The sequence below is a fragment of the Dryobates pubescens genome, chromosome 29 (assembly GCF_014839835.1).
Source record: "Dryobates pubescens isolate bDryPub1 chromosome 29, bDryPub1.pri, whole genome shotgun sequence".
NCBI classification, from domain to species: domain Eukaryota; kingdom Metazoa; phylum Chordata; class Aves; order Piciformes; family Picidae; genus Dryobates; species Dryobates pubescens.
In genome coordinates this window covers 8,137,511-8,164,333 of record NC_071640.1, presented here as the reverse complement: position 1 = coordinate 8,164,333, position 26,823 = coordinate 8,137,511, and the positions used below count along the sequence as shown (strand labels likewise).

The following is a 26,823-nucleotide window of genomic DNA, read 5'->3' as shown; positions in this document are numbered from 1 at the left end:
CAGAGCTGCAGGTAGAATCAGGGTCAGGACAAACTGTCACTGATGTGAGGCTAATACCCTTGCAACTACCTGATGGGTGCTACCAAGTAGATGTGTTACATGAATTGCTGATTTAGGATGGATTTCATTAGTGTGGAGGACACTGATCTGAGGGTGAAATCTTCTTTCACTACCCTGCCTCCCCATACAGGGGAAGTTATATGCACATTAATGCAAAGGTGCTTAAATTCAGGCTAGAAATGTGAGCTAGAATGTGTAACAGCCCCAAATAACACCATTTTATTGGTGGCTTCTGCAACAGAAGCCAGGAAATTTGAGAGTAGGTCTCCTGCTCTAAGCAGGCATCTACAGAGGCTCTGCAGTCACAGGTTCTGCTGGCAGGTCTATTGAAGTCAATGAGCCTTGGGTTGGATCTCATTGCAAAAAGATAATCAAATATCGTATTAACTCTTAATTCAGAACAGCATATTAAATTAGAAACTCAAATTAACCTGAAACTACATTTATATAATGAGAAGATTTAAAATCTGTGTCTTATGAAGGTGGGAGAACTCCTAGCCAAAGCCGCTCTCATCAGCCTTGAATCCCAGAGCCAATCTACCTGCAGCACAGCGTTTCTGCCTCTTCCTGGAGCCCTAAGCCTAGGAATCCCACTGAGACAGAGGCATGCATGGAAAATAAAGCCATCTCATACTTACCAGTGGTAATCTGTCAAACACAGAGAGCTGTTAATAACTAGACCCCAACCAATGCCAAGAACTGAAAAATCCCAGAGGATACAGAGAATCTACACTGGCATCTCACCACCACAAAGAGCCTTTTCCATCAGCGCACCAACCCTGCCACACAGATTCACTCAGGACTGAAGGAATCCAGCCCTTGCTAGGATTAAAGTACAAAACCCCTCAGGTCTGAGCATCTCAAACATGAAAGCAGTTTGGGACCCAAGTTCCAGGCCACCTCTAGCTGTGAGTTTTATTTATTTCCTTCTTTGAGACTGTTCTGCTCTGTGCTAAATCTATCGCCTGACCACCTGGAGCGTTTGAGAGTCTTGGCTGTGATGCTTGTCTGTTTAGATAGACTGTGAGTAGAGCTGGTCAAAAAATTTTGACAGAACAGTTTTTCTCAGGAAAATGCAGTTCTCTTGCAATCAAAACGTTGCATGGGAACATGTCAATCTCGACCAACTTTGTTGCGTTAAAGTGTCAAAACAAATTCTGATTTTTTTTTTCCCCTTCTCTCTTCATTTTGGTTTAACCAAACTGCTTCATTTCGAGCAGACAAACAGGCTCGTTTTATGTTGTTCCCATTAGTTTGTTTTGACATTTGTGCATCTTCTGCATTGTTTTGATAGGGGTTTGGATGTCTGTTTTAAAATATATCGCATGCCGCATGAAATTGTTGACGTTGGTTTGGTTATCATATGTGGTGGTGTTATACAATGCTAAATAATTCCCACAGCATAGAATCATGGACTCATAGAATCATAGAATCAACAAGGTTGGAAAAGACCTCAGAGATCATCCAGTCCGGCCTATTACCTAATACCTAACACCTCATGACAACTAAACCATGGCTCCAAGTGCCACATCAAATCCTTTCTTGAACACCTCCAGGGATGGTGACTCCACCACCTCCCTGGGCAGCACATTCCAACGGGCAATCACTCTTTCTGTGAAGAACTTTCTCCTTACCTCCAGCCTAAACCTCCCCTGGTGCAGCTTGAGATTGTGGCCTCTTGTTCTGGTGCTGATTGCCTGGGAGAAGAGACCAACCCCCACCTGTCTACAACCTCCTTTCAAGTAGTTGTAGAGAGCAATAAGGTCTCCCCTGAGCCTCCTCTTCTCCAGGCTAAACAACCCCAGCTCCCTCAGCCTCTCCTCTTAGGGCTTGTGCTCAAGATCTCTCCCCAGCCTCGTTGCCCTTCTCTGGACATGTTCAAGTGTCTCAGTGTCCTTAAATTGGATGGCCTAGAACTGGACACAGTAGTCAAGGTGTGGCCTAACCCATACTGAGAACAGGGGCCACAATGACTTCCTTGCTCCTGCTAGTCACAGTATTCCTGATCCAGGCCAGGATGCCATTGGCCTTTTTGGCCACCTGGGCACACTGCTGGCTCATGTTCAGCTGCTGTCAACCAGTACCTCCGGGCCCTTTCTGCCTGGCAGCTCTCCAGCCACTCTGTCCCCAGCCTGTAATGCTGCATGGAGTTGTTGTGGCCAAAGTGCAGAGCCCGGTGCTTGGACTTGTTAAATACCATCCTGTTGGACTCTGCCCATCTGTCCAGCCTGTCAAGGTCCCGCTGCAGAACCTTCCTACCCTCTAACAGATCAACACCCCAACTTACTGTCATCTGCAAACTTACAAATGGTGGACTCAACCCCCTCATCCAGATCATCAGTAAAGATATTGAATAGGATTGGGCCCAGCACTGATCCCTGGGGGACACCACTAGTGACTGGCTGCCAGCTGGAAGTGGCACCATTCACCACCACTGTGAATAGCAACAGATTGATGGTCTCAAATTATTGCTTTTTTATGATTATTTTTTGGCCATACGAGCTTTGTGAGTCATGGTTCTCATTCAAAATGGAACTTCAATAAAACCAACCATGAATCAAAAGGTGACTCAATGACCTTTGAGGTCTTTCCCAACCAAAACAATCCTATGATTCTATGAATTCCCCAAGAAAACAGCACATCCACTGTCCAAGAAGCTATGTCATCCCAGTGACTACACAGCTTAGCTCCATCCCCTTCTACATGTCAGGAAACCAATTTCTCTGCTTGTTAAAAAAAAGCAGGAGGTGGGAAAGGAAATGCAGGTTTTCCCAGGGTGGACTTTGTGTGTAACATTTTCATGAGCATCAGAGATTTAAAAGTCCAAACACTATTGACCTCCTGGGGCCTTTGGCTTCCAAACCACTTATGTACTTTTAAAAGATATGTTCCACCTCCTTCTTAGAAGTCTACCTGATTCACTTTTTTTTCCTCTTCTTTTGAACCATATTTTTGTTCCTCTGTGCATAGCAGAGGGGAATTGCTACCCATGAATTTGTGCCATCAAGTCTGTGTGGGTAGTGGTAAAAGTGGGTTGAAAAAAAGGACAAGTACCAAAAGGGAAGGAGAGAATGACAGCATGAAGCAGAGCCTGTAATGAGGCAACTCTATTGATTCTCCATTGCATGGATGAAAATGCCCCAAGGGCTCCTGTGCACTCAGTGCAGTTTGATAAGAGATGGAGGGCAGCAGGTCTTGATATCCAGCTCTGCGCCCCGTGGAGCTGCCAGCGCCAGTGTGCAGAGCTGAAGGGACAGAGGACAGAGGGTGCATTTAGAATGGATGCACAGACAGCTATATCTACAGAGGCAGAGCCTTAGTTCGAAGCTGTGTGTGATGGTGGAAGGAGCAAAAGGCAGAGCATGGCTATGAATGGCCACCCTTGTTTCCCTTCTCCTCCCTTTCATCAGGACTAGGACAGTTACTGACACCCTGAACTTGGCACTGGTGAAGCTGCAACTTGAATACTGGGACACTGAGGTGCTAAAGCAAGCCAGAGAAAGGCAACAAAGCTAGTGAAGGTTCTAGAGCACAAATCTTGTGAGGAATGGCTGAGGGAACTGGGGTGGTTTAGCCTGGAGAAGAGAAGGCTTAGGGGAGACCTCATTGCTCTCTACAAGTCTGTGAAAGGAGGCTGGAGTTAGGTGGGTGTTGTTTTTTTTCTCCCAAGGAGCAAGTGATAGGACAAGTGAAAACAGCTTCAGGTTGTACCAGGGGAGGTTTGGTTTGGATATTAGGAAAAATAACAGGTTGGATATTAGGGACAAAAAATATTCCTGAAAAGGGTTGTCAAGCCCTGGAACAGGCTGTCCAGGGCAGTGGTAGAGTCCTCATCCCTTGAGAGATTTAAAAGCCATGGGGATGTGGTGCTGAGGGACATAGTCTAATGTTGGCCTTGCCATGCTGAGTTAACAGTTGGACTTGATGATCATAGAAGTTTCTTATAACCTAGCCAATTCTGTGATTCTACCAGGCTAAAAGAATGTTCCAATAGGCAGCAAGGGCAGCTCCTTCCCACTGCGGCAGCCCTCGGAGAGAGGGCTGAGTCCTGACTACCACAGAGGCTTGCAGGGTTGAACATGGTATTTACTGCAATGAGACTAAACTACAGCAGCATCCCCAAACTTTGGAGATTTCAAGAAGCAAAGGGCTTTTGTGTCTGCTTTTCCTGTTAAAGGGACATGCCTCTACTGCCAGGCACTGCAATTGGAAATCTGAACTTCCCCCCCACCCCGCAGCTGCTGGAAGCGCACCTCTGCATGCAGATCTGTCTGCTTATCTACTGTTGCTCCAGCTGGCCTGTCACTGCAGATTACAGCTTTTTGCTAATGGTGAGTACTGCTGCAGTCTGAGACTTCCATTAAGAGACAATGTTTCCACCTCCCCGCCCCACAAATGGCTCCATCCCAGCCAACATTTCTGTACGCCTCATCTCTGGGGTGGGAAAGGAGCAAAGAGCCTCAATTTGTTTCTGCTTTAGGCAACAATGGAACAAGCTGAAGGTGAGGGGGAGGCGGGGGGAAACAAGGATGTTTGAGGAGGATGAAAAGTGGGGATTATTTACTTGAAAGTTGATCTTATCCCTTGTCACCAGCACATCTGTAACACTGGGCCCCATCCTTCTGACAGGAGCTGTACAACTGAGCACTGACTTACCCCCTGGAAAAGACCTGGAGAGCAATTTTTCATTACAGCAAGGCACACTGTGGAGTCTCTTTGGAAAGCAGGAATGCTCCTGCAGGGAGAGATTGCCAGTCCAAGCCAGACGCTGCAAATCATTAGCCCTTTCTTGCCAGAGGATCTAAAGGCTGTTGACGGATCAAAAAGAATTGGCATGGACACTTGACCTTTCTCCATTGCCAGGGGGAAATCACTGACCAGGAAGAATAGCACATGCTCTACCAGGCTTTGCAAAGGGAGGGAAGAGGGCCTGGAAGAATTCAGAGCTATTTGTAAAACAAACACTGCTGCTTCAGCACAGCCTGTGCAATTGGCCAGCATTGCCATCACTCATGGGCATGCTGAAGGGGTAACTTCCAGTTTGGCATGCACCAGGTGCCATCACAACTCCTGCTCCCAAGGTGACATTCAGAATGGGTGCCCTGAAGGCTTTCTTGTAGGTGCTGAAAGACTCACACCTTTGTAGGCTGGGAACAGGACAGGACATGCTAAACTGTAGTATACAGTTTCATTGGCATGGTGTCCTGCCAAAGGGACAAGCAGTCCCCTCCACTAGCATGCACACTGCTGACTTCTGCCAGAATTCCCCCACTGCTTGATAGATGCCTCTGCAGCCTCCCAAAGTGACTCTGTCTGAAAACAATCCAGAGCAAGTGGCACATTTGTTTCTCCAACAGCCTGACTCTCAGAAAGATCCTGTGCACTCAGCTGGCCAAATCCAAATCTGAAAAACACCTCCATCACTGGTCATGATTAATTAATTCTGCTTCGACATTCCCCAGGGCACCTAGCAGCTAGTCAGAGCTGCTGGAGAAAGAGACACTGCTGTGGGAAAGGGATAAACAGACTTCCCTTGGCTGCAGCCATGGAATTAAATAATAAATAGCTAGCTAGCTAAATCATTTTCTATAAGTGGCAAATCAAACCCAGAACAGGAATATAGCTACCTGGCCTATACCTGGGAAATCAAAGGTGTTTGAAAGGAGTTTTCAAAGAAGGAAAGGTATTTAGAGTTTACTCTGCCCATGAAGACATAGCCTGAAGTTATCTATCATGTCTAACATGACTATTTGCAATGACAGACAAACTATTCTTGGACATTTTATTCTCAGTATAATATTCTTGGACCTAAGCAGCTCAAGGAAACGTCCTTCTAGTTACATCTCTGTTTTCTCTCTCCTCCTGCCTGGATCACAGACTAGACAACAGCTTTGTTCTCATGTCTTCAACACGGTTTCCTCCCACCAGCTGTTGTGTGCTTGGCCTGTGTTCCTCTGGGAGCTGTAGGTATCAGCTGAAGGTAGGAATGCTTCAGCCTCTTCTCTTATTTGCTCCTTAAATTACCTCTTCTTCCTAAATCCACAGGCTCTCTCCAGCTTTGTCCATTCACCATGCAACAGAGGTTCCAATGACAAAAATGTTATTCTGCAGGACTTGAGGAAGTCAGCAGGAGATCCAGCAACATCCCAGACTCCAGTACCAGCCCTGTGATGTGCACTGTACCGAGCAGATGGCTGTCTAATCCCTGCCAGCAGGCAATGCCCAGCACACAGAGAGCACCCCAAACCCCGTCTGGTTGAATATGCATATTCCCTTCTGATTGTACTCCAGCACTACAAGTCCCTCTGCACAAATTCATCCAAATAAAGAGTGAGACATCCACATTTGAGGTCCTGTCACAGCAAAGAGGAGGAATCTGCTGGCTCTCCTTTGTTCACACAACTCCCCAATCCTTGAAGTCTCTGCTGTTCTTTAGGCCCCTGCCTTGCTGAGGCTACAAGTCCCACCTTTCAGATAGGTTCACTCTCTCCTTCATAGACACTGGGTTTGGACTCTGCTCCCATTGCAGTGAGGGTGTCCAATTGTGCAGCTGGTTCCTCTGCCTTCCTTCACAACTCATACCTTACAAAGAACAGCTGAGGGAACTGGGGTTGCTTAGCCTGGAGAAGAGAAGGATGAAGGGAGACCTCACTGGTCTCTACAACTACCTTAAAAGAGATTATACAGAAGTGGGGGTTGGTCTCTTCTCCCAGGCAAGTAGCAAAAAACCAGGAGGAAGTGGCTTCAGATTGCAGTGGGGAGGCTTAAATTGGGTAGTGGGGAAAACTTCTTTACTCAAAGAGTGATCAAACATTGGAACAGGCTGCCTGGGGAAGTGGTGGAGTCACCATCCCTGGAGGTGCTCAAACAACATGTAGACATGGCACATTGGGACAGGGTTTTGTGGGCATGTTGGTGCTGAGTTGATGGTTGCCCTTCATGATCTTAGAGGTCTTTTCCAACCTTTCATGATTCTGGGATCCTCCTAAAATGTGAAATCAGTTCAGATCACTCCCTGCCCTCCTTCTTTGTTGCTCTTCTCCTTCACCCACATTATTCCTTCTTCATCCATCACAGAAGGCACAGCCAAAACACATAACTAACACTTGCCACTTCATTAGTGACCTTCTACAAGAGCAGCAGAGGAGAAAAGAGGAAAGCATGCAAAAATTGAGAGTAAGGCAAGTCAAAAGAAAAGAGTAAGAAAGAGTTGAAGGTGTGAATGAGAAAGTGCAGGAGTAGAAGAAGTATGAGAAAATCTAATGGGTGAGAAAGAGATTTACAATTAATCTGCAGCCTAGTGAGAGAGCCGGGGAATGGGAGACAAGATCGTAGCCTCCCCAGAATGCTTCTGCTTCTGCTTTGCTCTGTGACTTCAGATGAATCTTTTTATTTCCTCCTTTTATCTCTCACTGCTGTGCACCCAGTGAGTATATATTTGAGGTATGAATTGTCTTTAACTGCGTGGAGCATAGAGAAAGCTGCAATCATAGGCACTAAAGACGCGAGACATTGTTTTTAACACGTACTAAAATTAGGCACAAAAAGTGCTTGGGGATTGACTGACACTGTTTATTAATTCAGGCTGAATCCATTAGATAGTTACTGTCAAAAAAAAATAAAAATAAAAATAAAAATGGGATGTGAAAATTTTAAAAGAATCAAAGTACATGACTGCATTATTCCTGAACTTAAATGCTTCATATTGAAGTGTTTACAAAGTGGATGTAGAAGGAAATGAAAGAAAAAACCCAAACAGCTTTGAAAATGATACAGCTGTGAAACACAGCTCTGCATTTCTGCCAGATGCAAAGTTTTGAAGTGATTTTCTATTCTACTTTTCCTTCTAGTCCCACATACCAAAATAATCTTTTCATTTTTTTCCCTCCATCTCAATTAGGTTTGAATTGCTGGATTTTTTTTTTTTTCTCTCCACTATTTTTTCTTTGTTTCAGAAGCAAACTGACAGGAAAATGGGGGGGGAGGGGGGGGGGGGTGCAGGGGGAAGTAGAAATCATTATTCACATATCCCTACTATCAATTACAATAACTGTCTGTCAGATTCCAGAGAAGGGCAACAAAGCTGGGGAAAGGTCTGGAGCACAAGCCCTAAGAGGAGAGGCTGAGGGAGCTGGGGTTGCTTAGCCTGGAGAAGAGGAGGCTCAGAGGAGACCTTCTTGCTCTCTAACAACTACCTGAAGGGAGGTTGTAGCCAGGTGGGGGTTGGTCTCTTCTCCCAGGCAACCAGCACCAGAACAAGGGGACACAGTCTCAAGCTGTGTCAGGGGAGGTTTAGACTCGAAGTAAGGAGAAAGTTCTTCACTGAGTGAGTCATTCGTCATTGGAATGTGCTGCCCAGGGAGGTGGTGGAGTCACCATCCCTGGAGGTGTTCAAGAGGGAACTGGATGTGGCACTTGGTGCCATGGTTTAGTAGTCACGAGTTGTTGGGTGACAGATTGGACTTGATGATCTTTGAGATCTTTTTCAACCTTATTGATTCTGTGATTCTATGATCTTCATAACAACATGAGGTATCTCAACAAGGCTGGCTTTCTGCGAGTTTCTCAAGCTGATGACTCTCGCAGTCCTTTTCTCTTTTAGTCTAAACCTGCATTCAACAGAAAACTTAAAGTGAAAGAAATAGATTGATGGCAAAATAAATGAGAAACTCCTTGCATCAAAAATGAGAGAATAGAATAGAATAGAATAGAATAGAATAGAATAGAATAGAATAGAATAGAATAGAATAGAATAGACCAGGTTGGAAGAGACCTTCAAGATCATCGTGTCCAACCTATCATCCAACACTACCTAATCAACTCAACCATGCAACCAAGCAGCCTAGCAAGTCTCCTCCGAAACACCTCCAGTGATGGTGACTCCACCACCTTCCTGGGCAGCACATTCCAATGGCCAATATCTCTTTCTATGAAGAACTTCTTCCTAACATCCAACCTACACTTCCAATTGCCAATGGGCAATCACTCTATCTGAGAGTGGCTTTACTTTTTACATTATTAATTGCCATATGCTGCTGTTTTATTTTATGGCAGTCACACCATCCCTTTATTCCCCTCTATTTCTTTGAATTCTTTTTGTTTTCACTTCTCTTGGCTTGCTCTCTCCCTTTTTCTTCTTAAGCACCACTGTCTGCAACATATAACCAAATAGGCACAAAAATCTCTGCAGAGAATTGGGATGTGTGATGTCCAAGTGCATCTGACATTAAGCAAAGAAAAAAAATGAATTAAAAAATTATCCTAACCCCCCCACACACACCTGGTTCAAATCACCCAACCTACATTCTGAGTGAGACACAGACATGCAGGGATGGGAACAGCATGTGCCAGGGATCCTGCTCCTCGGGCATCATCTGGCTTCATTCCTATGTCTGATCTCCCAAGCATGGGACCCTGCTCACAGCCACCCAGTGTCACTCCAGAGGTATTTAGGGAAGCATCACTTGCATCCACTGGCTTTAAAGAAAATGAGATGTGTGTACAGGAGTTAGGCATCTAAATGTCTCTACATAATGAAAGAACTTGGCTCCTGCACTCCTTACCCACAGACACTGCATTGGATTGGCTTGTTTTTAATGTTCCCACAGGAGAAAACAAGCTTCCACTAAAAGAAACCTGGGTACATTTTGTTTTATTCACACCAGTTTGGGGCAATATGAGCAAGCATAAACTCTCCAACGGCTTATTGTCATCTTCCATGGTGCTTTGGCGCTGTCCCAGAAGACACTGCACACTCAAACACTCTGCTAGTACACACAAGGCATGGAAAATGCATCCTGAGCATCTTGCTACAAAAATACTGCATTACTGAGTGGGAAATCAGCCTCCATATCCTTTCATGAGCCTGGACTTTAAAAATTGCACATAAAAATAAAATCCAGAGTGTCTGTCAGCTCTCCTGTTGGTTTCCTTTTCCCTAGCTCCAAATTTTATTTAAGGAGCTCTGCAGACAAGCAGTAACATTGTGCAAGGGCAGCAGAGCATGAATTTGTGCCCAGCCCTTCGGTCCACCTCTATTATGGCACCCAAGGGAGGGTCATGCTCCCAGCATTAAGGAAGAGTCCTGATATCTGTGACACGAAGGATTTAGGGACTGTTCTTCACTGCTCTCAAGGCTTTGTGGAAGAGCTTCCTTGGAGGAGCAGCGGTGAGAGAAAAACAATGCCAGAGACACAATTTCTCTCTTCAAACTTGAAAACAAACAAAGTAATGAGAAGCCCTGCAGGAGAATCCACCAGGAGGAAGGTCTTAGCAGCCCATTTTTGCTCTTCTTTTTTAATGTAAGCAGCTTTATCATTAATTGCTATTTGCTGCAAATGCAGAAGGTGGTAAAAAGACTAATATGCTGCACTGCAAGAGCAGTGTGGAGTCAGGCTCTTTAAAGTGCAATGCACATTGTGTGTGTGCGTGCTTGTGTGAGCATGCATGCTTTTGCACACTTCATTAAGTGTGTCGTGTAAGTGAAAGCCCCACATCTGTGTGCAAGGAAGGAAAAGAGGTAGAATTAGCATGTTCTTGCTTTGTATATCCCAGTAAAAGGCCAACTTCATTAGTGGTCTGAGGCAATGAGAGGAGAAATTAATTCAGGGCAGATTTCTAAACATCAAGCCATTTTGCTGGGGTGGAGAGGAGAGACATGCAATCCCTGCAATCCAGAAATATCAAGACTCAGCACTGCTAAATACCAGTCTGTGTGGGGGCTATATTTCCCAGGCTGCTGAATTCTCCAAAACATCCAGATTATTCCTCTTGCCAGACTCGAAGCCGAGCTCCCTGTGTGGTTCGTAGCCAGCGTGTGAGCTGGAGGGCTCAGCACCGCAGCACTGACTGTAAGAAATTCAGCTTCTATGCATGGAAACACATGCATTTAAAAAGCTCTTCTGAAAGATATCAGCTTAAGTGACCTACCCAAGGTCATTTATAACACATTGTTGACAGCATCAGGATTGAACTATCTTGCTACAGTGCTGCTTTATTCACACGGTGCTGCTGCATCCCAAAACAGCAGCTGCACCTGATCCAATGCTACCTTCCACTCCTTATCACAGTCTCCTTAGAGACACATCTGTCCTGTGCTCCATAAACCATAATATACCTATAGTCTTTTATTCACTGTCCATCACCATGCAGTTTTATTACAGATGCCTGAATTATTCAGCCTAGTCTACAATCTACTTATTTCTGCCAGCCATTCTCCCTTTCGACCCACACCTCACCTCTCAGCCTTGTCAGTGTTTTAAGTCTTTCAGGTACTTGAAATGCAGGGACAATTCCCATTCCTCAAGGGAAATCCAGCAGAATTTCACTGCTGGTCTCTCCCTCTCGTTTTTAAATGCAGATGGTTAGAAATGAGAAACTAGCACTGGTCTCTGCAGTCACATTTGAACCAATCCTTCAAGAATACTAACCCACAACTATGATTTTAAAGCTCTGATCCCCATTCTTGACATCCATAAAATTTTATTTTGCTCCCTTCTCTGCTCCTTTCATCAGGAACCAGTCTCCTAATAAAGCAGGTAAACTGCAATCCCACCTCATAGCTTCTCTTTTCTTTGTTTTTTTGCAAGCACCCTTCTCATGCATTTTGCAGAATGAAAGCTCCCTTGTCCATCCTTCCCCTTTCCAGCCAAGACCATAAAGAGAGCAATCACCACACCTACACAGCACCTCCTCACCAAATTAGCACCTGCCAGTCCCATCTCTCTCTTGTTTGCAATCCAGGAAGAAAAGGAATTATTTGTCCCCATGTGGCAATTTGTCCCAGCATTTGCTCTTGCCTTGCCAGTGAACCTTGTGTTCCTACCTGCCAGATCTCCCCTCCCTTCCAGCCCCAGTCACAGATTTCTCTCAGAGCTTTACTCCATCTAGTCTATGTGCTTTCCTCACAGCCATGAGGTTTTCGTCCTTCCCACCTTTCAGAAGGGAACCCAGTTTCATTACCTGTCTAAGCTCCAGTGCAGATGACTGTGGAAGAGCAGTGTCCTACCTGCCCTCAGCAAGTGCTACCTGCCAAAGCTGAACCCTGCTGTTACTATATGACATCCTGTCCTCTCTTCAGCAACATGGCTGATATGAGAGGGAGTGTGGACAAATGCTAGTCGGTCCTTCCTCCCACCAACATGCCCCCAGCAATAGTTGAAGGCCATGGGCAGGATGCAGGACTGTGTCCAGCACATGGCAGACATAGTGGACCTCTGCCTGAAGAAGACACACTGGGACTCTCTAGTGCATGGGTTTGTGGCATGGAAAAGAAACATGGGAAGAGAAGGCAGAGCACTAATGAGCTCTGTAACTGATATCTCTCCACTCTGACCATCCTAGTGGGCTAGTTTGGTTACCTCTGTAGACCTAATGCCCCCTGATGCAGCCTTCCTGCACAAGCTTGGGCAATTTCTTTTTACCCACACCTTGGAGGCCGATTTTCCAAGCATTCAGCATTTTCCACTGTGGTATTTAAGATCTTGTTTTATAAAATCTTCCCTTACCTTGCCACAGACTACCTTCAGAACCTGTCAAGGCCAAGCCCCAGCTCCTGTTCCTGCAAACTGAAATGCTTCCACCCACTCTAATGGGATTTGAATTGATCCCTGAGCCTTGTGCTGCACTTCCTCTGGGTCTGAGCAGAGGTGATGACATTCCCTGTTTCCTTTCCTCCTCCTCGATCTGGACTGCAGACCTTTGAGGGCAGAGAGTACAGTACAGTACCTGGGAGAGTCTGTCCAATACCTGGGAGAGTCCAGGCTCATCTCAGCTCTGCACCATCCTGCAGGTAAGGGTGGTGATAGAGAAAACAGAAATGTGCAGCTCAGGGTCATTGCCAGTGCTTATAACCACCCATTTTCTGTCCTACTTCAATATCTACTGTAATCAGTGAAATTACTTTTGTGGGAGTTGACACAGAGGAAGAGATTGTTGGATTGATATTCTGTCTGGCATTGATGAAAACCTTTTTATAATACCTTAATCCAGCACCCACAGAAGCAATTTGCTAATCTCTTGCTGACTTAGCTTCTAGCGGGATCGACCATACCCAGTCATACTACCTGGCCAACCATATTATGTTCTTCCTATGCAGAGAGAAAATGTCCTTCCTGACCCCAGAAGATGGTCAGCTTTTGCTTTGAAGCATAAGATCTGATTACCATTGTCCTAAATTGCAGAGCTGCAAATGCTGTTAATTGCTGCAAAGTTATATAGCCCTTTTACACCTCAGATCCATCCAGACTTTCATCTCGGTGACATCCTGCAGCAGGGAATTGTGTAGCTTCTCTATACACTGAAGAAAGGACTATTTCCTTTTAATTTGCTTTAAAAGTGGTGCCCTTTAATTCTGATGTGTCCCCTTGTTCTTGTATCATCAAAGTGCTGAAACGTTTCTGATCACTTTTCGTTCCAACCTTCACATACTTTTGGGCTGGAACCTGACTGTTCTCCTCCTTTACTCCCAGCTTTCCCAGGCTAAACAAACTCTTATTTCCAGGCTTTCCTTATTTAACTTGTTAATATTTGTAAAGCAATTTAAAATGTATTAATACAGTTCAATTATAATACCTCTTCTATTTTCCATCCTTCCTCTTAATGGCTCAAGTATCCATCTAATTTGCCATCAATCTTCATTGATTCTCCCTCTGATGATATGTTAGTCTTTATAATATCCCAGGGAATATTTCTTCTGCCTTCCTGACCAGCATTTTGGAACAAAGCAGATGAACTTCGGCAGATCATAAACATGATTCACTCTGTACTCAGCACATGGATGGATTTGCTGCTGCTGCTGCTTCTGCTGCTGCTGCTTGGACTTGAATCCTGGAAACAGGATTCCTTATATGTGAAGGATTGTAACTACAAATGTGTCTGTGTGGTTCAGATGGTAGGATCAGGCCCCTTGCAGTCATGACAGCACTGGGCCAATGACACTTGAGCACATATTTGAAATGAGCCTCAATTTGATATTCTTTGAGCAAGATCTAAGCACTCCATGACATATCCCACAGAAGTGGGGCATGAATGCCATTTAGATAAGGGGGGATGGGGTGGGGTGGGTGTGATTTGATGCCTATCCAGTCACAAATATGGGAGAGATGGATAATGAGCATTAGAGAATAGAACACTGGAGACACCCAAGGAAATTAGGTGGTACCAGGTCAAAAGAAAATCTCAGACAAAATACTTTGGCACACAACTCATCACTGATTGCATTATTGCAGAAATATTGAAAATCAGAAGCATAAAATGACTCAACAGAGAAATAGTCACTCCCACAAGATGTAGGCTTCTTGATGACACTGCACATGACAGTCCTGAGACAGCTACTGGCTTTTCATGTCCCCAAACTGCTGAAAGGTTATCCCAGGGGTGGCAGCACTTATCCATGCCTTTCTGATCCTTTCAGTATCCTGCTGGTTTTGGTTAGACCACTTCTCAGTTTTCTCCAATCTTAACAAATCCCTGTCCAGCTCCATCACCAAACCAGATCATTCCTTTCTCCACGTCGCTGGCAAATACCCTGAGCAATGCATTCGGTTCGGGATGCCTTTTAATGTTAACTCCTCTCCCCAGGAAGCAAATAAGAGGATTGATACACATGTACCTCAAAAAAAATGCATAGAAAGGATTTTATCAAAATACTCATGAGAATTCAAATTACAACTGTTAGGTTACTTTAAGCCAGCATTGTACAAATATTGTGGGAGAATCCTAACTGGTGGCTTTTCCCTGCCTGATTAGATTTATCTGTTCGCTGGCCTAATATACGGTACAGCAAGCCACCATCGTTTTCAAATACTGTATAGTTCTCTTTTAGGAGAGTGGGAATGGCAGATAAACACATTATCAGCATTCTCAGGCATAAAACAGCGAAGCCTGGAGTTGTTTTGCAGAAGTAACTCTGAATTTGGACAACATGACATAAGCAATTCTAGAAATAGCTGCTGGTCTTAAGGCTATGTTAGACATATCCTTGCTGCTGCTTCCTTATCTCTGGTCACTATTTTAGCACAAATACTGTGCTGTCTTTCTTAGGTCTTTCCTTCCACTTTCTCAGCATTCCTCAGGCTCGACTTGTACCTCCTAAGCTCTCCCTGCTCACTCAAAACACGCCTTTGATTTTGACTGCACATCTCCCTCAGCACAGAGCAATGTGAGGAATGTCTGGAATAGATCTTGCATCCTCATGTTCTAGGCAAGGAGGTGGTCTGAGATAAGAGGGACCCAGAGCCACATATGTACCTCAGCATATGTCTGAGGGCTTCAGTTACCCGCTCACCATCTGTACCTGCTTGAGGAGCAGCTACACGCCGAAAGCAGACAGGCTGCTCCGGCACTCGTCGCCTGCCTCATTGCTGTCTAATCCCACTGATCCCAGAAGTCCAGATAAAGATTCACACCTGCTCATCCTGCTTCTCCTGCCTGCCCTGAATCATCAGCTCCCTCCCTAGGATCACAATCCGTTTCCATCCTTCCTTGCTTATTTTTAGTTTCTTTGTAATTTTCTATGACTCTGAACTGTTAAATAAACTTCTTTTATTTATTCTTCTGTTCCTGCAGCCCACCTGGAATGCATTGCCCTGAAGAGGCACTGCTTTAAAGCTTGCCTTCACAGTCCTCCATCCTGCTTAGCGAGTCAGCATCCACAACTGCAAGGATAAATTACCACAGAGGTCTCCAGTGTTAGCAACGTATCTGACAACCTCAGACACAGCTCTGGCAGGGTAAAGAGATGGCTAAATGGGATCAGTTGTGCCGACTCAGGACTTCTGGCCAAAACTGCATCCAAAATCATGATGGACACAGCAGAATCTAGAGCACAGGCCAGGTTCTAAATCACACTCTAAATCAAACCCTAAGAAAGAGATCCTCACTCACCATGAAGCCAGTTAACTTCCTTGGTTTCGACAGGCTGTGATGATTTACAGCAGGCAGTTCCAAGCTTTGCTCAGGTACTCACTGTGCAACATATTTCAGCTGCAATATGCATAGATATATAAGTCCAAACTATAAGAAAACATGGCATAAGGGTCTAGGCTTTATCTTCTATGAACACAAGGAGAAAGAGCAGACTTTCTATCAGGATATCCATGAGAGAGGTCCCAAGCATGAGGAGACCACAAGAACCAGAGCTACTGTGCTGGAATTTGGGCAGTGTGGCAGAATGGATGGGATTGTGTGAGCTCCCTCTGCCCCTGTGTTCTGTTTTGATTTCCACAAAAAACCCTGCAGCAAATGATTTTTTTTTCTGGAGCTTCTCTTTTGGATGAGAACCTCTCATGGCTTGGTTTGAAAGCTTTTGTGGCATTGCTTGGTATGCGTCAGCCCAGAGCTGGCTTTGCTGTCATTTGTGAACCTCTGGGAGGAACAATGTCACTGTGATGGCAATAGTCCATTGAACAGTGCCCACTGCTAACACACAGAGAGAATTTGTTCTAGGGATTGAAAGCCCTACTGGAGCTGCTGGCACCTCGGTTTCTACTTCTGCCCAGCATTTCTATCACCAACATAAACAACGAAAACCAACAATATGTGTCTGGCAAAGGCAGTTCCCTCTGTCCACCTCTGGAAGCCACCATTTGAAGCTGCTTTAGATTATTTGCTTTGATCAGTTGCTGCTACTCTGACTTACTGTTATTTCTGTTGCCAGTGTAAGAGGTGATCCATCAGCTGTGCAACTAGTTGTTAATAAGAGCAAAGAATACTGTGTAGGAGAGTTCAAGCACTGAGGAAAGCTGTGTCAGTACCTAGGGACATGCCATAACCGGAGCCTCAGGGGCACTGGTGCCGCTGTACCACTCTCATCCAGCGCTGGGCTCAGAGCAGGGCTGTCAGCAGACACAGCAGCAGCCTTGTGCAGAGCTAAGCTCTGTCAGCTGCGCCTTGTAGGCAACAATAAAATGGATGTAGAGCACATGACTTCAGAAGAACAAATAGCAAAAATAAATAAGCATCTTTCTCTCTCTCCTGTGATGCTGCTTGCAGGTCCTGCCTCAAGGCTGCAAGAAAACAGCTCACTGAGAAGAGGCTGCAGTGGTTTAGTCGTGTTGTATTAAACTCCCCAACCCAGCCATGGAAGGAATCCTGGGCCTGACTCTTTATGCCACCTTCACTCGGGATCTGATTCAGCATCCCAGAATAGATTTGAGTTTTTCAGCTCTCTTCAGCTCAGACTAAATCAGCAGCTCCTCTGATTTCTGCTCTTTCTCCTGTTCCTCCCTCCCACTAGTCCTTACACTTTTTCTTCCCTGGAACAGTCCAGCTCAGACCATGAAGCCAGCAATATCTATTCTGTGCCTAATCCTGAACACTAGTGAATGTTTGACTCTCTCCAGCCAGAAGAATCCAATAGATATATTCAGTTCACTTCCCCAGGCCTCTCTGCTTAATAATCTTTCCCATTTCTGTACCAACTACAAACCTCAAGCCTGCTGCAGCCCTGTCCAGCTGAGCTCCAGCCTCAGCAGATTGGCTGGACGTGGCAGTCAGAGGCACAGCAACAGAGAAAAACCTCTCCTGGCATCCCCAAACCAGCTGGGGTATCACACAGAGCTGGGAGGAGATGCTTTGCCCTGACTCAGCGCAGGCCCGTTCAGTACCTCAGCATCCTGTTCCAGCAGCCATCTTCCATGCAGGAGGAAGAACCGCCAGGATCAGACCATGGTCCTGCTTAGAGGCCAGATATCCCTGCACAGAGACGTTCTCCCCTTCTGGGAAGCTTCTCTGCTTGGCCTGGAAGGAAAAATGGGCCAAGGTCCTTACAGTTGTTAAAAATCTGGTGCTAGTTTTGCAAGAGAGATGGTGTAAATCAAACCCCAGGGCACAAGCCTCCTAACTCTGGGTAATTTATATTCTGCCTCACTAAGTTCATCTCTGCACTTTCAATGCATGAAGTGATTTTTCACTTCCCCTGTAGTATTTGCTGGCACAGAAAAGCTGCTGGGCTCTGTCCCAGAAGTAGCTGCATTTTATCACCAGGCTAAAAGATTCCTGCATGGATCGGGCCAGATCCTCAGCACAAGCTCCCACACTCATCCAAACGGGTGTGCAGCCGGGAAGGATCCGGCCCTAACCCATTCAGCTGCACCTGGGCTCCTTGGAGAAGAGAGAGAGAGCCCTGTTGTGTTCGATCGCCCGGCCCCCAGGTTATTATTAGCGCTTGGCTCCAGCTCCGGGAGGCCCGGGGTGGGGGAGAAATGCTGGGGCAGGTGTTGGGGGATGGCTGGAGGCGGGCGATCCCTGCCGCTCCGCGCCTCTCCGCGCCGGTCCGCGCCCCCCCCACCCCTCACCGCGCCCGGCCGCTGCGTGGAGCCACAGCGCCCCCTCCTGGGCCACGGCGGCGCCGCCCGCTCAGCAGCCGCGTAGAGGATCCTCTCTGGCGCAACGGGGTCCGGAGCTACGCGGCTGCGGAGAGGTGGACAGGGGTTGGGGGTGAAATTCCACCAGCCGTGGGGTGCGGAGTTACACGGCTTCGAAGATATGTGTGTGTGGGAGTCCTTCCCATGAAAAGAGCTCTGGAGCAGCGAGATGCGGAGCTACGCGGCTGCAGGGAGGTGGATCCTTCCCGAGAAGGACTCCGCACTGGCGCAGCAGGGTGCGGAGCTGCGCGGTGGTGGACCTGGGGGCGTTGGAGGAGGTGTCTCCCCACTTGCCGCGGCAGGGGTTCCTCCCTGATTTTCCATCTACAAATGTCGTGCCTCGGAGTGCTTTTGGGGCTTCTCACCCTCATTTCTGAGAGATCTACTTAAAACCATATATTATGTTTTCCTGCCTTCTTAACATCAGCTGTAAATGCCATGGCAGCAGACTGCCCTGCATAAACTCTAGAAATCCACATCTGTTTCTGGAGATGGGGTGGGAGATGAGTATGGATGCGCCTGCTCTGAATTGAAGTCGGTTTCTGCAGTGCTTTCCAGCTCAAGGCTTTCAGAGCAGGCAGTGGGACTGGTGCCTGAACAACAATGTGAGGATTCAGCTTTGAACTATTTCTGTTACGCAGACAACAATGATTATTGTCTGCTGGCAGACCCATTCCCACACAGTGTTGAGCACCAGCCTTACACCTACTTCCAACGTAGTAAACAGTGGAGGTGAGGAGAGAACACAGACACGCTCTGTCATCTCTTTTGGGACATCTTTTACCTATAAGAAGCCCATCTGCCATACGTTCTTCCCCTCCAAAGTTCTAACACAGACTTCAATTGGCCTCATTATGTTCCTGCTCTTGGAAGGTTGCACAGTCTCCTCGCTAGGCCCTATGGAATAAGGGTAAGGGGAGGAAGGTCAGAGAGGGATGTTAATTAAATACACCTAGCACCAGTGACATCACCTCCCCTGTGAGTACTACACCTGTTTGGATCGAAGGGGCTTGCAAAGGCAGGAGAGGGTTTGTGCTGTGAGCACAGAAGGGCTTTGCTCTGAAGCAGGGTAAGAGTGCAGCAGAGCCATGCACCGTGTGCGATGTAGCTGTAGGTGTGTTTGCAGTTTTGCTCACATAGACACTCACACATGTTAAAAAACAACCTAACTCTAGCAGAGCACTTCCCATACACACAGACTCCAGCTCCTGATTAGAGAAAGCATGATGGGTATGGGAATGCCACTGCTGCCCCCAGCCATTCCCTTGCTCCCATCTGCTGCTCGTTTGCCTGTCCAGGAGTGAGATCATTAGTGAGCCCTGGGAACATGCAAAGAGCAGTAAAACAAATGCAGACACACCAAACATAGTGAGCTTTTTCTGCTGAGTTGCAGAGGGCTTGGGAGTCAGACAAACCCCAGAAAATCCTTGGAACTAACTACAAGGGAGAAGACTACGATGGAGGAGCAAACCACCTACTGAGACCTGCAAGGAAGACACCATGTGTATGCTCATGAGAAGGGGAGAGTGATTCTTATGGTGAGGATACAGGCGCAGTTATCCTGCACGTTATGGTGTGTGCTGGTGTAGATTAAGTCTGTGTGTCGGGGAGGTGGGGGCTGCATAGCTTGAAGAGGTGCTGGTATCCATGTGAGAGTGAGACCAAGATGCTGCATGGGGTGGACTGTACGAGTTTGGCAGCATGTGTTCTGTGTGCTTAGCCTGTACATGTGTGCCAGGGAGACCACGACTGCTTGTCGATGTGGTGTGTGGGAGGCAGAGTCCGGGTTTGTCTGTCTGTCACTCACAAGCAGGTCTGATCAATCCTTTTCCTTTATGAGGAATTAAAAAATAGAAATATTTCCCTATTTCTTACACCAAAGCCTTCTCTCTTCTTTATGCACTACCTCTTTCTTTCACCATTCCCCAGATACTTCTCCACAACTCTTGGGAAAGCAGCCTTATCGCCATTAGCAAATGATTATTATGCACCCAGATGAGCAGCCAGAGCAAAGCATGAAGGACCCTCCCGTCCTACCTAGCACAGATGTCAATCATGAGGCTAAATTCATACATTAATTCTGCCAGCATTTCATCTTGCTGCTTGTTTCTCTCCAGGAAGAGGAGACTACATCTAAGAAGTGACACCCTCTTCTCTTCCCCAGTTCCAAATAAAGCACTGAGGGACTCTCCAAAGCCAAAACACACACTCACACCTACAGCCCTCCTTTCCTCAGATCATCACTAGGTCTTAGACTCAGGCTGTGCTGAACCTGGGGGATGATGTAATGGTGTGGAGATGCCCCCAGTCCCCCAGTCCCCAGGGACTGGAAAAGGCAAAGTTATGCTCCACAACAGTCTCACAAACAGTGCTGAGAGCTGAGCCAGAGAAAACCAATCTCCTGCACTGTGGGATGCAGCCCCCCACCATCACTGCCCTCCCCCCGCTTCACCGCTGTCTCCCAGTCCCCACTAGAAGTAAAGGCAATCAGCCCAGTATGGGATTCGAGGCGACAGACTTCCTTTTTCCTCCGTGATTTGCTTGTCACTTGTGAAAACGGAGCAGTGGATTAAGTGGAGATGACACCTTCTCCTTGGGGACAGTGTCCCCCACCCTGGGATGTATCGATATTTCAAATACAGAAGGACCCTGCCTACCTCTCACCCCACAACGCTGAGCTGGTGGCTAAACCTCTATTGCCAGGCATCCTCCAGGGACCAGGTCTTTTCCCAGTAGAAACCGATGCTCCCAGTCTTCCCAGTACCAGCGAACTCGGCCTCACACTCAGCACACATGCACACACAATTACTAATCGGGGACTCCAGTCCCCCCCCCAACCTCTGCTACCACCAACTCCGTACTCCCCAGGGCGGGGGTGCAAGGCAGAGGCAAACGTGTGCGGGGCTAGGGGCGGTTACACAACGCGGCCGAAGCAGGACGGGGGAGCGCGGCTGGTGCCCGCAGCCGGGGCAGAGCCGCAGCCGCAGCGCAGCGCTCGCCTTACCTGATGCTAATGTCCCTCTCTGGCGGAGATCTGCTCGCCCGCGGGTTTTATTCGGCTCGGTAGGAACTTGTGGGAGAGCTTCTGCGTCCAGCTTGCATACTGGGTGCTGGGCTGATAATGCAGGCGTGAAAATCCTGGGGCTCTAGCAGTCCTTTTCATGCTCAGACAGAAAATCCCCTTCCTTGATACAGATCGCAGGCATTAAGGGCAGAGGCAAAAAAAAATAAAATAAAAATCCTTTTCCCCCCTTTTTCCTTTCTCTTGTTTTTCTTTTTTTTTCCCCCCCTTGCTTTATTCCTGTGCCCCCCCTCCCCCCTCTTCTGCTGCTCAGTTCGTAGCCATCGGGGGAAGGAGCGGAGGCAGCAGGGAGAATGGAGAGGGGGTTAGAAATAAAAATGAAAAGGGCTCCAGGAGGGAAGCGAGAGGCTGGGCTTGCCACTGGAGGAGGGACTTGGAGCGATCTGGAGAGGATGAATGGGGAAGAGGGAAACTGGGAGGAGCCCGAGCCTGGCCATTTTATTCTAAGAAGTGTTTTGTATATAATTAGGGAAGGGGAGGGGCGGGGAGGGTGGGGGGAGCAAAAAGGAGGGACTTATGCTCCGGCCAGACAGAGCCTGGGCCGTGGGAAGGGAGGATGAGCCCAGGAAGGGCCTCTGGAAGGGGCTGTGGGTGATCTAAACTTGTCTGCTCCTCGGATATGGTGAGGAGGCTGCAGCGCGACCAGTTACGATTCCAGGAAGCCCCCGTCCATTTCATTTTTATTTTTCCCTCCACCTTCACGGTTTTCTCCTCAGCAGAGCCAGGCAGAGCGGGGCTCGATCCGCCGAGAAGGGAGCTGATGGCTGGGGTATGGGGGATAGGGGCAGGCTGTCCCCCATCTTAACTCCACACTGAGAGGAGTTCCCATCTTCCTTCCTTCGGCGAGGGGGAGGAGAAGCTGCTTACCCAGCCCCGCCGTGCGGGTGCGGTTCAGCACCGCGGACAGCGGCGGGTCGGAGACGGGGCCGCACCGGGCGCTGGGAACCCGCATGGCTCTGGCCAAGTCCGTCTGTCTGTCTGTCCCCCTCTGTCTGTCTGTCCCCCTCTGCGTGTGTCTGTCAGCCCGTCCGTATCCCCTGCCGGTGCCCTCGCCGCGCGGCCCTGCCTCCGCTGGCAGCGTTCAGCAGCAGCTGGGAGCGAAGCCGAGCCGAGCCTCTCCGGCAGGCAGCGGGCAGCCAGCTCGGCTCCCGGCGCCTCCCGGGCCGGCTGCTCGGCTGGATAATAGGGAGGACGGAAGTCCCGCCGCTGGGATTAAGCAATGTTTGGGGTGGGGAACGGAGGGGAGAGTGTTTCAAGGGCATGACCCGGCCAGGGTAGTCTCAGTGTAGAAGAGTATTGAACGATCCCTGGCATAATTTAAGGTTTCCAGCCAGGGACCCCTCAGACGAGTCAGAGACTAGCTGTAGTGTGTTGATAGAAGGAAAATACCTCATTACCTAGTGCAGGGTATATAGGGCAAGGAGGGCAACAGGAGACGCCCTCCTTCCAACCCCTTTCTCTGGCCTGCAAGGACACTCTGTCCTTCTCCCACTCATCTCCTGTGGCTACAGAACATTGTCTTAAGCTAAATCTTCAGCAAATCTTTCACAAGCAGAATGAGAAGCTGTTTGGTTAAACTCCAGGCTGTTCTGATAGGGCTGAAGCTTAGCTTATCTCAGTTACAGTACACCCAAAACTCCTGAGTTTTACTTTTTCACCAAGTGACTGTTCAACTGTAAGGAACACTTCCTGGAAAGCCACCCCTGATTCTGTCACACTGTCTCAAATAAAAGACTGAATTGATTCTCTATGATTCCTATGGTAAAGGCTACAGAGGGTTACCTCACAGCAGAGAAGAGGAGATCAGGTTTTATGCAGAGCATACAAACAAATGCAAAGCACTTGTTTAAATGAGTAAGTGGTATTTGGGGTTATCACTAGTTCTGACCTTGTTGTTCTTGGTATTTACCAGAAATGGAAGGGGAATCCTTCTGTCTCAAGTGAGTCTGTTGGAAATCAAAGCAAAGGCCTCACAAACAGGCACTGTAATCACATAGAATTTACCAATTCACCTAGTGCATACTCAATGTCCTTCCTCACTACATCGGGGAAGGCTTTGTGTGATTTGGTCTAGAAGGACCTGGCACCGCCCAAGCTGACATTTCATATTCCTGTGAAGAATGAGCAGAGAGAAAGGAGGTGAGATGCACTCTTCATGCACCCAAAGGTCTCATGAATCTAGAGAACAACTCAAATATTGTCTAGAAAGTAACACTTTCTGCCAGAAAATCTGAGTCAATAAACTCCTGGGACCAGTGTCCTGCCTGGAAATAAGAATTGCTATCAGTAGAATAAAAATACAAGAGAAAAACATAAAACAAAGCAAAGAGAGTAGGTTTGCTTATTATTTTCCTATCCCAGAATGTCTTTTCTCTTTCCCCACCAAATCATGCACACGCTATTGTTGCCTCTTTCCAAAAAGCTTTTACTGTGTCTGATCAAAAGAGGATTATTTGGTGCATTGAGTATTCAACATGTTCTCTTACAGTATTGTTGTGTTCAATGAGCTTTGCTCATCTGAATGGACACTCACTGCATAGTCCACTGGTTTAATTTGCTGCTTTGGAAACCTAAGCAGGTTACAGCATATTTAGCTATGTGTCTGTTCTTATGTGTCAAAGATAAGGTTTCTGGATGCCATTTCTAAAAACAAAATTTATTTCACTTCAGTAGCTTCCTCTTTTCAGTGGTCTCTCTTTTTTTAGTCTTGGATATTTCAGTTCACCTTCTCTCTGTGATGAACAAAGCCTGGATCTTCACCCCAAATCAGCAAAGCTCCATTGAACAAGACTTTGTATTTCTTCTTCCAGTAGGGACTTTTATATATATATTTTTTAAAGCTATTAACATTTTTAGCATGTTCAATCCTCTTTTATTTTTTTCCCCTCCTCTCTTCCAACAGTCATCCTTAAAAGTAATGTTTAGATGTGGTTTAAACTATAATATTCTCCCTTGAAGAAAACAGAAATTACTCCACCAAGGGAGGCTATGAAGGAGAACAGCAATTCACAACACTCATGGTGCAAAAAGGGAGTCTCCCTTTTGCAAGAACTAAGGAAAAAAATAAACACCAACACAACAGTTATGGTGGTGGTAAGAATGAGGAAACAGTCATTTGGACTATCAGAAATTTAGGAAGACATCACGTGAAACATATCTACAAAGCTGAGAGAGAAGTGTTCATGTTATGATTTTGAGGTCTTTTCCAACCTTATTGATTCAACAATTCTATGTTGCTCACTTAACGGCTGCCACAAAAATGACCACCTGGGTTTCCTCTCTGTGTTCCAAGTGTGTGGTTGGTGTGGGTTAACTACAGTTAAATACTGTACAGCCCCTCACTCACTCCCCTTCCCCCCCCACACACACACTTTGGTGGGATGGAGGAAGAGGAAAAGATGAACAAAAGCAAGACAATTTAGAGATCAAGAAGGATTTCATTTATTTACTTATTTAATGGAAGGATCAGTACAAGATGAGAAAGAGAAAACAAAACAAAACAAGTGATGCAAAGATAATCACTCACCACCTCCCATGTGTAGACAAATAGAACAGCATAGCATAGCATAGCATAGCATAGCATAGCATAGCATAGCATAGCATAGAATAGAATAGAATAGAATAGAATAGAATAGAATAGAATAGAATAGAATAGAATAGAATAGAATTAACCAGGTTGGAAAAGACCTTTGAGATCATCAAGTCCAACCTACCACCCAACACCATCTAATCAACTAAACCATGGCACCAAGCACCCCATCCAGTCTCTTCCTAAACACCCTCAGGGATGGTGACTCCACCACCTCCCTGGGCAGCACATTCCAATGGCCAATCTCTCTTTCTATGAAGAACGTCTTCCTAACATCCAGCCTAAACCTCACAAGTTTCCAATCACAAGATGGTTAACCTAACCAAAATTCCCCCTTTCCCCCCCTCCTTTTTCTTTAATCACTGAGCATGATGTCATGTGGCATGGGATATCTTTTTGGTTGGCTCAGGTCATCCACCTGCTTACATTCTCTCCCAGTCTGTTATACACACCCCAGTCTGTGTACTGTGGGAGCAGAGTGGAAAACAGAGAAGTTCTTGATGCTGTTCAAACACTGTTCAGCAACAGCTAAAACATCAGCAGGTTAAGAGCATTGTTTTGGTCACGAATCTCAGCCACAAAACTACACGAGGTGCTGTAAAGTAAATAGACTCCATCCCAGACAGGCCAGGGCAAAGAACCATTATCTAGTGCAAAAGGAGCTGTACATGCCAACGGCATGTGGGGAATGCTTCATTTCTATTTGTGATTCTACAGCAAAAACTCACTTCAGAGTCTCATGAGCTGGTGAAAATAATCACACCCTACTCTGAGTTCTTCTCTTGCTACTGGCAAACCTCTTTTCCACATATCCTGTTGTGTTTCCCTCCTTGAGGATGCAGAACGTATTCTTGTCAAGGTTTTGCAGACTTCATTGTTTATTACAGGCTAAAAATGGATTAAACTTGCTTTGTGAGCATTGTATTGATATTCTGGTGCTCTCCTAGTCTCTTGTGAAATGTATTTCCTCTTTCTCCTCTGCAAACAATATCACAGTAAATAGTGATCTTATTTAGACTGTGTTTTGTGTTGCCTGCAGAGATGTCCAACTCCAAAGCACCAACCATACTAATTTGTTGTTGATGTTCCTAGAATCATAGAACAGAATAGAAATGGGTAGAATCATAGAATCAGTCAGGGTTGGAAGGGACCACAAGGATCATCCAGTTCCAACCCCCATGCCCTGGGCAGGGACACCCCACACTAGATCAGGCTAGCCAGAGCTTCATCCAGCCTGGTCTTAAACACCTCCAGGGATGGGGCTTCAACCACTTCCCTGAACAACCCATTCCAGGGCTTCACCACTCTCATGGTGAAGAACTTCCTCCTCACCTCCAGCCTGAATCTCCCCACCTCCAGCTTCCCTCCATTCCCCCTAGTCCCATCACTCCCCAACACCCTAAGAAGTCCCTCTCCAGCCTTCCTGCAGCCCCCCCAAGATCCTGGAAGGCCACAACTAGGTCTCCTCAGAGCCTTCTCTTCTCCAGATTGAACAATCCCAACTCCCTCAGTCTGTCCTCATAGTAGAGGAGCTCCAGCCCTCTGATCATCCTCGTGGCCCTTCCCCAGACAAGATTCAGATTCTGGAGTAGATTCAGATTGGATGTTTGGAAGAAGTTGTTCCCCATGGGGGTGGTGAGACACTGACACAGGTTGCCCAGGGAGGTGGTGGAAGCCTCACCCCTGGAGGTTTTGAAGGCCAGGCTGGATGTGGCTCTGAGCAACCT

At 46.8% G+C, this 26,823-nt stretch overlaps 1 protein-coding gene across 2 annotated transcripts in view; it reads right to left on the bottom strand.

Moving 5' to 3' along the window:
- Positions 1-21,826, bottom strand: part of BRINP1 (BMP/retinoic acid inducible neural specific 1) — a 106,807-nt gene extending 84,981 nt beyond the window's left edge. Inside the window, exon 1 of one of the 2 annotated variants that reach the window (XM_009907080.2) lies at positions 21,430-21,826. The gene's annotated coding sequence lies outside the window, so the exon portion shown is untranslated. Of the gene's footprint in view, positions 1-17,666; positions 17,797-21,429 lie in introns of those variants that run through there. The other variant, XM_054174310.1, reaches the window with a different exon arrangement.
- Between the last annotated feature and the right edge of the window lie 4,997 nt (positions 21,827-26,823).